General features: G+C 53.7%; 1 protein-coding gene across 3 annotated transcripts in view; it reads right to left on the reverse strand.

Moving 5' to 3' along the window:
• The window catches only part of ELF4 (E74 like ETS transcription factor 4), a 40,833-nt gene extending 34,290 nt beyond the window's left edge, over positions 1–6,543 (reverse strand). The window contains exon 1 of one of the 3 annotated variants that reach the window (XM_037147096.2): positions 6,241–6,543. The gene's annotated coding sequence lies outside the window, so the exon portion shown is untranslated. Of the gene's footprint in view, positions 1–5,898; positions 5,918–5,944; positions 6,190–6,240 lie in introns of those variants that run through there. The other 2 variants (XM_037147097.2, XM_053662360.1) reach the window with 2 other exon arrangements.
• Between the last annotated feature and the right edge of the window lie 6,253 nt (positions 6,544–12,796).

The raw sequence follows: 12,796 nt of genomic DNA on the forward strand, positions 1-12,796 counted from the left end.
CAAATTCTGAACCTTGGCACTTACTGAGTGTACTGATTCTAGTGGGTTCGTGTTGTTTTATCTTTTGTTCACTCTCATGCCAATGTTATTATCCCACCTAGCCTGGAATGTCCCTATAGCCCAGCCAAAGCTCTCTCTTATTTTGAAAAGTCGTCTGCACATTCACCACCAGGAAGCCTTCCCAGTGAAGCTCAAGATGGAGAATGACCTTCCTCTAGATAAGGTCATTCTTATCCATGGACCCCCGTCATCAACTGATCTACAAATCTTAAGTGCCATAGGCTTGCTGGCACTTCAGCTCCTGCCTGCTGTGGAGCTAAGTGCATATGTATTGTTACAGCTCTAGATTTAGGTTTAGATCCTTCAGAGCAAGAGGGCTGGGCCTGGTGTGTGTGTGTGTGTGTGTGTGTGTGTGTGTGTGTGTGTGTGCTTAAGATTACAGTGGCGCCAAGAAAGTGGTCACCTAATGAGACAGGTGTTTTCTGCGCATGGATTCTAAGAAAATCAGCAGAACTGAACTAACCTATTATCCTTTGAGGGAATTATGGGGGAAAAGCACATTATCTCTGAAATGTATGCCTAAGTACCTCCGTTTTTATCAGGTCATCAGGAGTTTGAGGAGGTTAAGACTAATTGCCCATTCTCCCACCCCCTGAGGCCTAGCAGTTCTAACCTGGGAGGCTGGAACCAAGGGATTGAGTGAAGTAGTTCTGGGGTGGTCCAAGGGCAATCCCGTTTATCCTTGGCTTCCTGGCTCTGCTGGTGACAGGCTCCTCAAGCAAACACAATTCATTTGATAGCAGATGGAACCTTCAAGTTAGTTTCTGGGAGGACTTTGAAATGGGAATGGCCCAGCCCCCTCGGAACTTTTCTGGGCAAAGGCAGTGCCCCAGTTCTAACCCCAGGCCTCCGGGCATTGGTCCAGAATTATCCTATCATCTACTCTAGCAAAAGGAAGGAGAAAGTGAGCAGTGTTGACCAGTCGGCTCCCAGAATTCTGTAGCGTTAAGAACAACAAACTGATGATTGCTAAATACTAGCCAGGGATGGAATGTGAGGTCTGTTCTCAAAGGAACTTACTCTAATTCCTCCTGCAAATGATAAGATAAAAGTGGGGAAGAGACAGATGGCAATGTTAATAAAAATACTAAAGACAAGTTTCACTCTACATACACGCACACACATGCACACACACAACTTTCTTCCACGTTGCTTCCTCATCCTGTGTGATGGAAGGAAGTGTCAACATGAAGTTAGCGGAAAGATCTGGAAAATCTTCCTTGTGGTTTTAGGAATGGATATGGCATACCCTGCCAGCAGTGCCAGAGAAGCAGCTGATCCCTGGCAGCTGACAAAGTCAAGGGTATGTGAAAGGGAAATGATAACAACAACAACAACACAAACAGCTACAGAAATAATGAGAGCTAGCACTTATTGGGTAGTTACTCTGTGCCAGACACCGTGCTGAGTGTGTTATAAGCATTATCTCCTTTAATCTTGACTCCAACCCTGTGTGAGGTGGGCACTGAGACCCAGAATGGTTAAGCGAGGAGCCCAGTCACACGGTAGGTAAGTGGTAGCTCTGGGATATGAAGGCAGAGAGCCTGTGCTCTTCCCCACCTTGAGACAATATGCTCTTGAGAATAATTCAGGTTAGACTAGAAGAGGAAGTGCCAGCACTGGAACAAGAAAATGATCTATCAAGAAGGTGGGAGCCTAAGAAAAAGTTTGTTCAACCTGGGCAAGCTGCTTAGCCTCTGGCTTCTTTTTCACCTGTCTGAGAAATGTTGTGGCGCTTTCCCTTGCAGATCCCCCCGACCTGCATGAAATACCTTTCCTTCCTGCCTGACCCTCTTCCTTACCCTGGGAGCGGGCTGCGGTTTCTTTGCAAAGAAACTCACCTTAGGACACAATTTCCTATCCAAGAAGTCAGGACAGTCTGGTATCCCCTATGGTGTTGCAATGTGCTGGGGAGGGGGCAGAACAAGACGGCAGTGAGAGAGGAAAAGTGATGCATGGGGGGCGTGCATGTGTCCCGGTATTTATATCCAGTTAAACCCAACAAGGGCAAAGTTCCCTTCAGCCAAGGGAGTCACAAAAGCAGCAGAACAAATACACGGCTAGTACTTGCCCTGGCCAGGTGGTCTGGGTACAGATATGTGGGAATCTCTGGACCCTTTGGTTCCCAGATGAATAATAAAATGAAAATCTCTGCCCTCCACCTGAACTCCTGGGCTTCCAGAGAACTCCCTGAAGCCTAGAGAAGGTGGGACCCAACCAGCCTGTTCCTGCCATAAACACCTGTGGCATGTCACTTTTCCTGTTCCTTTGGTGCCCCCATTTCTCTTTTCCTCTTTCTTCTCAACCAGGGCCTCTGTGTGTTGGGGTGGGGGTGTCAAAATGAAATCCTCTCAGCTTGGGTGGCAGGGAAGCCTGACCATCTTTTGTGTCTCATCAATACAGGCTGGACTCCTGATCTGGGCCGGCCACTTTATACCTCATAGAATGGAGATTGGGGACTGCACTGAGCCACCCACGCTTGCTGACCTGGTCTTTTATGTGACACATATTTCCAAGGTCAGTCTTTGGCCAGAGAAGAAAGAAGAAGGTGTCTTTTCTCCCCTTTCTGCCTAGTCGAATCTCCCCTGTGCCGCCCCGCCCCCCTTCGAAGTACAGTCTGAGGCCCATCCCTCACAAAGCCTTCCCTCCCTCCTCCAGCTGCTGCTGACCTCAGAGCTCTGGCTGTCTCTGCGAACCCCCCTCCCACCAAGGAGCACAATTAGCACCTGACCAGCCACAGGCCTGGCTATTTTTCGTAGCCTCTGATTGTTTAGGTGTCTTAGTCATCTCTCCCCCATTGCCTCCTTTGCACACCTCCCCCATAGCACCTAGCACAGGCTGGGCACACAGTAGGTGTTAATAAATGTCTGTTGGATCGAAACTCAGCAGCCCCTATGAGGTCAGAGCCCTCATAAGCTCCCCAACAAGCAGTTCCTTGGCAACCAGCGCTGGGGCCCTGGCTATAGGGCATTAGCGGCAGGGCCGAGATTATAGGACACTTGAGGCTCAGCGGCTAGAGATCTGCAAGCGGGTTGGTGTTGATGAGAAAAGCTTCTGACCCCTAGGAAAACGCCCATGGGATTCTGGGTACCACAGATGAGTTTCCTTTCTCCCCTGCAGAACTAGTTTTCAGTCTGTGAACCACAAAGGGAATAAATTGGCAGTGAAACCAGAAACCTCTTTGCAGTTTAGAAATCCCAGAGATAACCAAGCCCGGTTTGGGGTCAGGCCCAAGTCTGAGGCGAGGAGGCTGCCCAAGACCCTTCCCACTTTACTGGGGAACCTCCCAGAGGCACAAGGGACATGGCAAGCATCGGCCCTGCCACTCCAAGGGTTAGAGGGCTGTTCGGGGGTAACCCTCCAAGCCTGCCTTGGAACCCAACAAATGATGCCACTGAATACTTGTCACCTGCAGCCAGCCCCCCGCAAGAACCGGGTCTCTCTTTCCCTGTCAGTCACCCAAATCCCAGGGCAGGCCACTCTGTGTAGGCAGGGGAAGGGAGGCACCCAGACCAGAACCCAGCCAGGGTTCCCAGGCAAGAGGGTACCTAGCTCCGTGCACTGGCTCAAGGATTCTAGTCTGGTTTTGACTTATGGTTATTTATATAGATGACCCAGCCACTCTTCCCACCCACCCCCCACATCCCCTACACCAATGGTGGACTCTGTCCTCTTCATCACCTTTTTCTCACTGCCATTGGTGCCTGGTCCTGGGGCTGGATCTCAGCAAATGCTTGCTGAGTTGAATCTGAGCTTTTGGCACTGTGTCAGGCAGTATCACTATGTTAGTCTGCGCTTACTGTGGGTCACAGACTGTTCTGATAATCAGCACAACCTTATGAGGTGGATCCCATTAAACAGATGAGGAAACTGAGGCATACAACTGACTGCAACCACATGGCTAGTAAATAAGAAAGCTAGATTTAGACCCAGACAGCCTAGTTTTAGGAATCGGAGGGGAAATGAAAAAGTTGGGGGGAGGGGGGAGGACCAAGGCCAAGCTTAGGAGAGAGGATTTCCCTGCGAAAACAGTCCCCTTGGCCTGCATCTAGCTGGAGCCTTTGGGGAAAAAAAAAAACCCCAGTAAATTTTGCAGGTTAGGTTAGGGCATTTTTCTCATCATTTTAATTAGGCCCATGATTGACAGACCACACGGCACCCTAACTTTTAGATTCCAGTACAGGAGAGAGGAGATAGAAGCCACTGTCCACCTCTTAGCCCTGGGCAGGAGGAGGGTGGGTTTTGGGCCTCCAGCTTGTCCAGGGGTGGGCACCAGTTCCTGAGCAACCACGAGCAAATAGTGCAGCAGTGGGAGGAATGCCAGACATAGTTGCAAATTGCAAACAAGCCACTCCTTAGGCTCACAGTGGAGGCTGGGTGAGGGTGGCAACGTGGAGCCTGCTCAATGCACACCCCCCACCAGAAATCCCAGCCTTTGAACTCAGGCTCAGGGACGACCACAAGCAAAGCAGCTTCTTCCCCAAACCACCCTGTATGAAGTCTTCAGGATAGCTCAGTTCTTCACTTAACTCGGCATAACTCCCCCAGAGGCCATTTATGCTCTGGGTCCACTGAATGGAAGAAAGCACCTTATAGCCGACCAAACCCTGTGTAAGTAGCTGTGAGGAGGGATTTGCATTTTTGCACGGCATGGTGTTCCGGGGGCATTTTCACTGGGAGAGCTAGATCTGTTCCCTTCATCCCCCTCCCACCTGGCACTCTGGCCTGGGGTCATCTCTAAGGGGGTGAGTCCCCGATGGGCGTTCCCGCCAGCTGTTGGGGCCCAGTACTGGTGGCTCAGGCCCTGGGGTGGTGACCTCACTTCCGCTCCTGCCTCCCCACCTCCCCAGCACTCCTCCCATTTGAGGCCCCACCAGGCAAAAAATCGAGAAGTCCAAGGTTAACTGTTCCTCCCCATTTTAAGAGCTAATTAAAATGATTAGCCACAATGAACTGTCAAACATTAACCAGAAGAAGCTGCAGGACCAGACAGGGCTCAATCTTGGGCAGAGGGATGGGGGCTAAGAATCAAAATGCCATCAAACCCCACGGTTGGGGTGTGGTGGTGGTGGAAGCAGCCAGGGAAAACTTGGTTGAGCCAGGTGCCAAGGGTTCAGGAGGTGATTCTGGTCAGAACGGCACTGTCCCTGTACACAGTCGTGAGGTAAGCGCGGCAGAGTTAGGGTGCGGTGGAGAGACCAGGAATTCATAACGCCACTACCGCCTGAGCAGTGTCCAAAAGCACGGCGGTGTGGGCAAGGGATCCCGCGCTGTGTGGCTACGGACTCCCCTAGCCGGCAGCAGAAGAAGGAACGGAGAGGCGGGAGAACTCAGGAGAGCGGGAACGCGGGAGAGGGAAGGCTGCCGGCTGGCTTACACGCAAACTCCAGCGCCACCACCCGCCCCCCCACCCCCCCGCCTCCGCCCCGCCAAGAGGTCTCTATTTTGGCGATCCAATGATTCGAGTGTGTATGTAGGCTTTACCCTGAGGCTCCTGGCCCCAGAAGCTCTGCGGGCCGCTGGATGAATCTAACAGCCCCTCCACGGACCAGCCCAACCTCCTGCCCTCAGGAACCCAGTTTTTGCGGGACTGTTGTTGCGACCGCTCTTGTCTTGGAACGCGGGCTGCCCGGGGCGCGGGAAAAATGACCCCCAACCCGGACTCAGAAAACCGATTCCGCTTCTAACCCGGGATCAAGGAGTCCGGGATCCACAGCACACACGCGGCGGGGCGAGGCAAGGGCGGGACTCAACACGCCACAGTCTACTCCCCTTCCCTGGGCCCCCAACCCCTACACTCCGGGGCCCCGAGGCTCCCAATCCCGCCCTCGGACAAACTTTTCGAGGTCTCCGAAGGCTCGAGGAACCGGCGCCATCGACGTACCTGTGGAGAAATGGGCTCGGTCGCCAAGCCGTGATCGATCGATCGCCTCGCAGTCCCCTCCCCGCTGTGGGGGCCGAGCCGCGCGGGCCCCCAGCCCTTCCAGCCCGCCTTCTCCCTCGAGAAGCCGGACCCGGCAAGTGGCGCCGGGATCTCGGCGCCGGCAAAAGGAGAAGTGGAAGTTGAGCGCAGCGCCCGGTCGGTCCCCGCGGCCGCTGGGGCCAGCGTCCGCCTCCCTCCTTCCTCCCGTCCTCTCCTCCCTGCCCGCCTGCCCCCGCGGCCCTGCGCCCGTGACTCACCTCAACGCGGGGGCAGGCCGGTCCGGGCGGGCGAGGCGTAAGGCTCTCCCACACGTCGCGCCGCCAATGGCAAGTTAGAGGGCGAGATGCAAATACCAGGTGAACCCACGGCGCCCCTGAAAAAACGACTCCGCGGGGCGGGGGTGGAAGCAGAAGGGCCCAAGCGGGGGGCCGGAGCAGTGGGGGCGACCGGGGCGGTGGGGGGCGCCCGGGGTGGGGGCGCGAGCCAGCGGAGACCTGCGCTGAGACGACCGAGCGAAAGGGGAAATTGCACCAGAGCCACACACGTCCCCTCAGGCGGCGGCTGGGGCGGGCGCGAAGGAGGCTGGGTGGGAGGGAGGGAAGAGCCGGAGGGAGGGACCGACGGGAGGGACCGCGGCGGGCGGGGTAAGGGAGGGAGGAGGCGTCCGGGTGGAAACAGCGCCCCTCCACCCCCCGCCCGCCTCAGTCGCCAGCAAGGCAGAGGGAGCCGCGCCAGGGGCCCGCACGGCCTCTCCTCACCCTCGCCGTTCTCTCGCCCCCAGGGTGCGACGAAGGCAGGGCTCCCACAGGGGGCAGAGCTCGCGCTCCGCCCTGGCCCCCAGCGGGAAGCCCCCGCGTAAGAGAACTCCATTCTCGGGGGAATCTGGATGGCTCTATCCAGCCTCTTGGCCTGTATAGTCCGCTTTCTCGACGCCTTTGGCCCGAGCCCTGAACTCTAGATTATTGAACGCCTGCTGTGTGCGAACCTGGCGGGAGCGCGGGCTGCACGGGTGTGTGAGGCCAGAAGATGCCCAAAGAATACTATTGAGGAACAAATCCCAAACACTGCAGGATCCCCAGCCAAACGCATGATGTGCTTGGGGTGACTGGAGAGTTTGGGGGATTCCTGAGGGAAGTTGAGCCTAGGGCTCTTGGTGGAAGAGGTCCGAAGGATATGAATTGGGGAAAGGCTGTGGAGAGAGAGGCTGGGCTGCCATAGCAGGTACAAAGACTGCCAGAGTTGGGGGGGCTGGGAGAAAGCTCATGCCCCCTTCTATCCAAAGCCAGGCTGCTCTGCTGGAAGCTTCCACTTGAATTCCATTTTCTTCTCTTTCCCCCTTATCCTCTTCTTTGATCTACCTAAGTCTCCACACAAGCCTTCCCACCTAGTCTTACAGTTAGGATGCTCAGAGAGGGAGGCTCTAGGAACTGTCCCTTCTTATGGCTCTACATGGTCTGGAAGAGGGTGCCGACAGAGCCTCAGCCCTGGCATCTCCTTGTCAGAAAGCAGCAAGGCTGAAAGGGCCCCAGAGGTAGGAGAGCCCTCTGAGGGACAGGGGTGGTCAAAGGGCCTGAGATTGAAGGACCTGCTCAGCCACCAGCATCTATCTGCCTTTCCTCCCAGGCTTGGAAAAAGATGGTCTTTGGCACAGGAGTGAGGGACAGGAGTGGTGGTGGGTGAAGCCTGAGAAGGCAGCTGCAGATTACAGGTTTCTGGGGAAAGCCCTAGGGGCTGCAATGACACACTGGCCCTTGAGACAGACCTCATGGCTACCTATGGCCAAGTCCCTGAAATAATCACTAAGAGCAAATTTCCACTTTTTTCTTTTCTAAGAGGGCACTCTTTCCCCCAGAGAATCCTGAATCCTGGAGACACACAGTCTTTTGCTAGTCTCTAGTCCATGAGGTTCTGCTATCAAAATTGTGGTAGATACCAGCTGTCTCCTAAGTCCCCTTTATCTTGACCTTGAGACTCACTAATGGACACACACACACACACACACGCACGCACACACACACGCACACACACTTTTCCCATTTTGCTAAGAATTCAGTGGTCTCTAACAACAGACAGACCTGGGTTCCTTTTCTAGCTATGTGTCTTTGGACAAGTCATTTAAATCCTCTAACCGTCACTTTCCTTATTTTTAAAAAGATTTTATTTATTTATTTTTAGAGAGGGGGAGGGGGAGAGAAAGAGAGGGAGAGAAACATCAGTGTGTGGTTGCCTCTTGAGCAACCCCAACTGGGGACCTGGCTGGCAACCCAGGCATATGCCCTGACTGGGAATCAAACTGGCAACCCTTTGGTTCTCAGTCTTAGCTCGATCCACTGAGCCACACCAATCAGGTCACTTGCCTTATTTTTAAATTGGCAATAATAAGATACTTCACAAGGCTGTAGTGAGGACTGAATGAAGTACCTTTGTCTATGGCAGTGTCCAGTGCCTAGTAAGCCTTCAATAAATGATAGCTATCTTCAGTGTCACTTCGTTGTGATTTTGATTTTCTCTATGCAATTCCCAGGCAGGAGGGGTGGGAGGTCTGACAGAGCCAGGCCAGAAGCTTTGGAGGATCAGTAGTGGATCCCTCCTGTGAGTGCAGTTAAACCAAGGCTGAAATTTCAAGACGCAGAAGAGCCAGAGCAGAGCTCTTCTTCCTGAGAAGGGTGGGGAGAGAGGGAGGACAGCACTGCCTGGACCAACTTATAGTGACTGGCTCTAATGCCTGCCAGTGACCTGGAACCCACGACTTGTGGGAATCCCATATGTTCCCACCTTCCTTAGACACTCAGAACTAACCACAGCCCCATGATCTGGGAGTTGCAGCCAAAGTGAACCCTACCCCTTTGATGAAAATCTTATGCCAACCTCACCTTGAGGAGCCATGGGCCACCTGAATGACCTTCCTGACTCCGTGGCTCCAGGTCAGCCAGGCTGCCCTCCCTGATGACCTTGCTGTTCCGCAGTCTGCCAGCCCTTCTCCACCTGGCTCCCTGTTCTTCCACTTACCCATCGGGCAAGCCCCAGCCAGGTGGGGCCAGCCGGCTGAGATCACCATTCCTGATGACAGCCATGCTGTCTCTGCCAATGGCTCATTCCCTGACTTGGCAGGAATTCCCCTTCTCGAGTTGCCCGTGGATGCCCGGGCTACTCCATCCAGTGTGCACTCTCAGCCTGTCTCGTTCCAGCCCTGTTTTTCCTTCATTCTCCAACCCCTACTGGGTCCTCTCAGGCCTCAGAACCTGGATCATTCCAGGAGTGGAGGAGCCTCCTGACTGCCCATAGCCTGTGTAGGGAAACCTTCCCACTTCTCTGCTCAACTTGCCATTCCACCTTGGCAACTTTCTCAGTCCCTCTTTGTCCCCTCTTTAAGTAGTGCCCGACGGCCCATGTTCTTCTACAGATCACTCCAGATTCCTTGGAGACAAGGTTGCTTCCTCCTTCTTGGACCTTTGGGCCTTGACAAAGTCTATTCAAACCCATGGCCAGAACAAAATACCACACTGCCACAGCTTCTGTGGTCATGGCCCTTACTTTCTGTCATAGACACATGCTAGAAAAGTCACCTATCAATCAGACTTTCAGAGTGAGAAGCGTATTAAAAAACCAGGAGAAAAGTTTAAAAGGAACCTACCCACCTGTAAAGTTGAGAAGCCCCCTATAATGATGTCTATCCAGCCACCAATTAGCCCTCTGTTAATATGTTCAATACCCCAGGTTTGCCTCTGTGGGGTTTATATGACAAGGCCCTAGCTAGATCCAGAGATAGAAAGCTCCAAGTCCCAGGTTATGGCTGGGCATCATACAGAGTGTTTGTTTGAAAAAGATTGTTGAGTAGCTGCAAAATAAAAGAATTCTTTGGGCCCTGACTGGTGTGGCTCAGTGGTTTCAGTCATGGCCTGTGAACCAAAAGGTCACCAGTTCAATTCCCAGTCAGGGCACATGCCTGGGTTGCGGGCCAGGTCCCCGGCTGGGGGTGTGCAAGAGGCAACCGACTGATGTATCTCTCGCATATTGATGTTTCCCTCTCTTTCTCCCTCCTTTCCCCTCTCTCTAAAAATAAATAAATAAAATCTTTTAAAAAAGATAATTCCTTGGGATAACTTATACCAAAGTGTTCCCTCCTGGGATGACGATCTGTTGCCCTGGCCCTTATGAGAGAGTAATGGGGGTGGGCATATGCCTAGGCCAAAGTACAGGCATACAGATGGAAATATGAGGTTGGGAACAACTTACCAAACCATAACTTTCGTCTGGCAGGCCACCTTTCTTGGCCGGGGCTCTTAGAAAACCACTCTGTTTCCCAGCTGAACCCTGCTCTCATTTAAATGTAGAGTTATACCTTTGGTCTCCAGGGCTTTTCAGGAACTGGACCTGCCACCATGAGAGCCCCTATACAACTTCAGAGGACTGGTGGGCTTCACTTCTTGGAGGGCTGGATAGCAGATAAGGGGCAATGCCTGGAGGGCGATGTAAAGCTGCGGAATCAGTGTCCCTCAGATCCCCTCTGAGTTGGTGGAAGATTTGGGAGGGTGGGCAGGAGGAGGAGGAGGGACCTGATCCTGTGGTTCATTTGGGAAAAAAAAAACAACAACTGTGACTTTGGGCACAGTTCAGCAAATAAGGGCAATCCCCTGGTATCTCTAATCCCACCAGTCCCTAGTCCCTGTCTGGAAGTCAGGACTCAGCCTGGAAAAGTCCCTGGGACCAGGGCAGAAGTTACCAGCCTGCCTTGGTAACCCATTGGAGGCAGCAAAGCATCCGGAGCTTTTGGGGGCACTCTCCAGGGGAGCCACCGTTAACCCACCAGCCCCTGACATCTGCTGGTCCAACACCTATGTTGTGTGGCTGGCAGCTTCGCTGTGCCCCCAGGCCCTGCAGAGATGCCAAAGATGCTCCAAAGGTGCTTCCACTCATGGCACACAGGAAAAAAACGAGTGGGCCTAAAGAAGCCTTGGCCCAAGAAGCTGCTGCTGGGCCAAGGGGATGGGATGGGGACCAGAAGGGTGGTAATACATGGAGGGCTTCTGTGGGCCCTTGGGTGGGCTGGGGGACAGGGATGGACAAGCAGCCATCAAGCTGGGTGTCTCCTCCTCAGATGGAGAAGAGGCTCAGGGGAGTGGATGGGGCTCTAGTGTCATTGTATTGGGGCATTATATATTATATATGGCAAACAGCGCCCCCTGGAGTTGTGCAGGGCAGTGGCAGTAAGAATGGATAAGAGAGTTGGGAAGAGGTGTTTGAATGAAGGGAGAGATCAGGAAGGACTCAGACTGGGATTCCACAGTGGGGGCACTGTGCTTGACTCCATCTTTAGGACTGAGGATAAGGTGGGGTAGCGGGGAGAGGCTGTGAGGGGGACTCATCAGCTCCTAATTTTACCCACTTCACATCCTGCCAAGGGGCACCTCCAGGCTGAGGTTCGTATCAGGAGGTAGGATGATCCTGCTCTTTCAGGATAACCCCATCCCACGGGGAGCAAGGACAAGCCTGAGACATGAGCTAGACAGAGGTCCAGTGGGAATGCAGCCACTCCTCAGTGTCCCCACCCTACCCCCATGACAGGGGTCGAGGGCTGTTGTTGTTTAGCCCAGAAGAATACAATATTTAATGTCTATAAAGGTGCAGTATGAGTCATTTCACGGAATGTCTAGGCCCCTTCACTGGCAGCAAACAAACTTTCCAGCCCTCTTTTGAGGAAACCATCCAACTCGGCTGCTGCTGCTAGTTTGTGTGTGAGCGGGTGTGTGTTGGTCTGTGTGTGGGATGGGTCTCTGTAAGGCCTTGCCTGCCTTTGTGTGTGTCCCTGCAGGTCCCTCAGATGTGAGTGAGGGTGTACCCCTGGCCTGGAGTGTGTGTGTGTGTGTCCACACGCAGGCAAGGGCCAACTCTTAGATGTGAGTGTTTCGTCCCCTCATGTGTGTGTCTGCAAGGCAGTATGGTATGTGAGCCTGTGTGTCTGAGGGTGTCTACGTGTACATTTTTTCCTCTTTGCTGCCAAATTATCTTCCCATCTCCCCCCTCACAAAGTGAAGGGCTGGCTGAGGGAGGCTAGCAGTCCAAAGGGGGGCAGCTGGGGAGGGGAGAGGGGCTGGAGGGAAACCAAAGCAATTCCACTAGTCGGAGGAAAGTGTCAGCCAAGGATGAAACTGAAACCGAGGCAGCAGCTCGAAGGCACCAGCACCCTGGGATCGTCCGGGGCTTCAGTTCCTCCCATTCCCCCGCCCCCTGCAGCCCGCTGTGGAGATTAGTCAGCCTGAAATTCCCAGCCCTGCAGCCTAGACTTGGGGCTGAGGCCCGGAGGCTGGGTTAGAAATTGGCCCGTGGTTAGCACGTGACCCAGTTAGCGCCCATTATCACATTAACACAAATTAGTGTATCAGATCCTCTCCTAGTCACCTAGTGGGGCGCTGTGCCAGGCTGAAGGGAGAGGCCGAAGCTCAGGCTCTATTCTGGGAGGGGAAGCCAGCCCCCTCGAGGGCATCAAAGGAGGGGGGCAGGTTGAGGACTGCCACAAAGGAGGTTGGGGACAGACAGGGAACAGGGGACATCAAGCACCGACAGTATGATCCTTTTCCTAGGACACGCTCTGGGAGGAGACACCTTGGGGAGGGGGTTAGTAGAAAGGAGGGGGTTTCCAGGAATAGCTGGGCACCGCCCTGTAGGAAGGAGGCCCGGGCTCTGAGGTCTGGGCGGGAGACAGACGGTATTTCTCCTGGCACACACTGAAACCTGGGAACGTTTAGGATCCTTTGGTTTTTTTCTTTTTTTCTTTTTTACCCCTTTCCTCTTCTTTATGGAAAATCCTTAGAT

This window comes from Artibeus jamaicensis, unplaced genomic scaffold (genome assembly GCF_021234435.1).
Source record: "Artibeus jamaicensis isolate MK-2021 breed Jamaican fruit bat unplaced genomic scaffold, CSHL_Jam_final contig_240, whole genome shotgun sequence".
In the NCBI taxonomy this organism is placed as follows: Eukaryota; Metazoa; Chordata; class Mammalia; order Chiroptera; family Phyllostomidae; genus Artibeus; species Artibeus jamaicensis.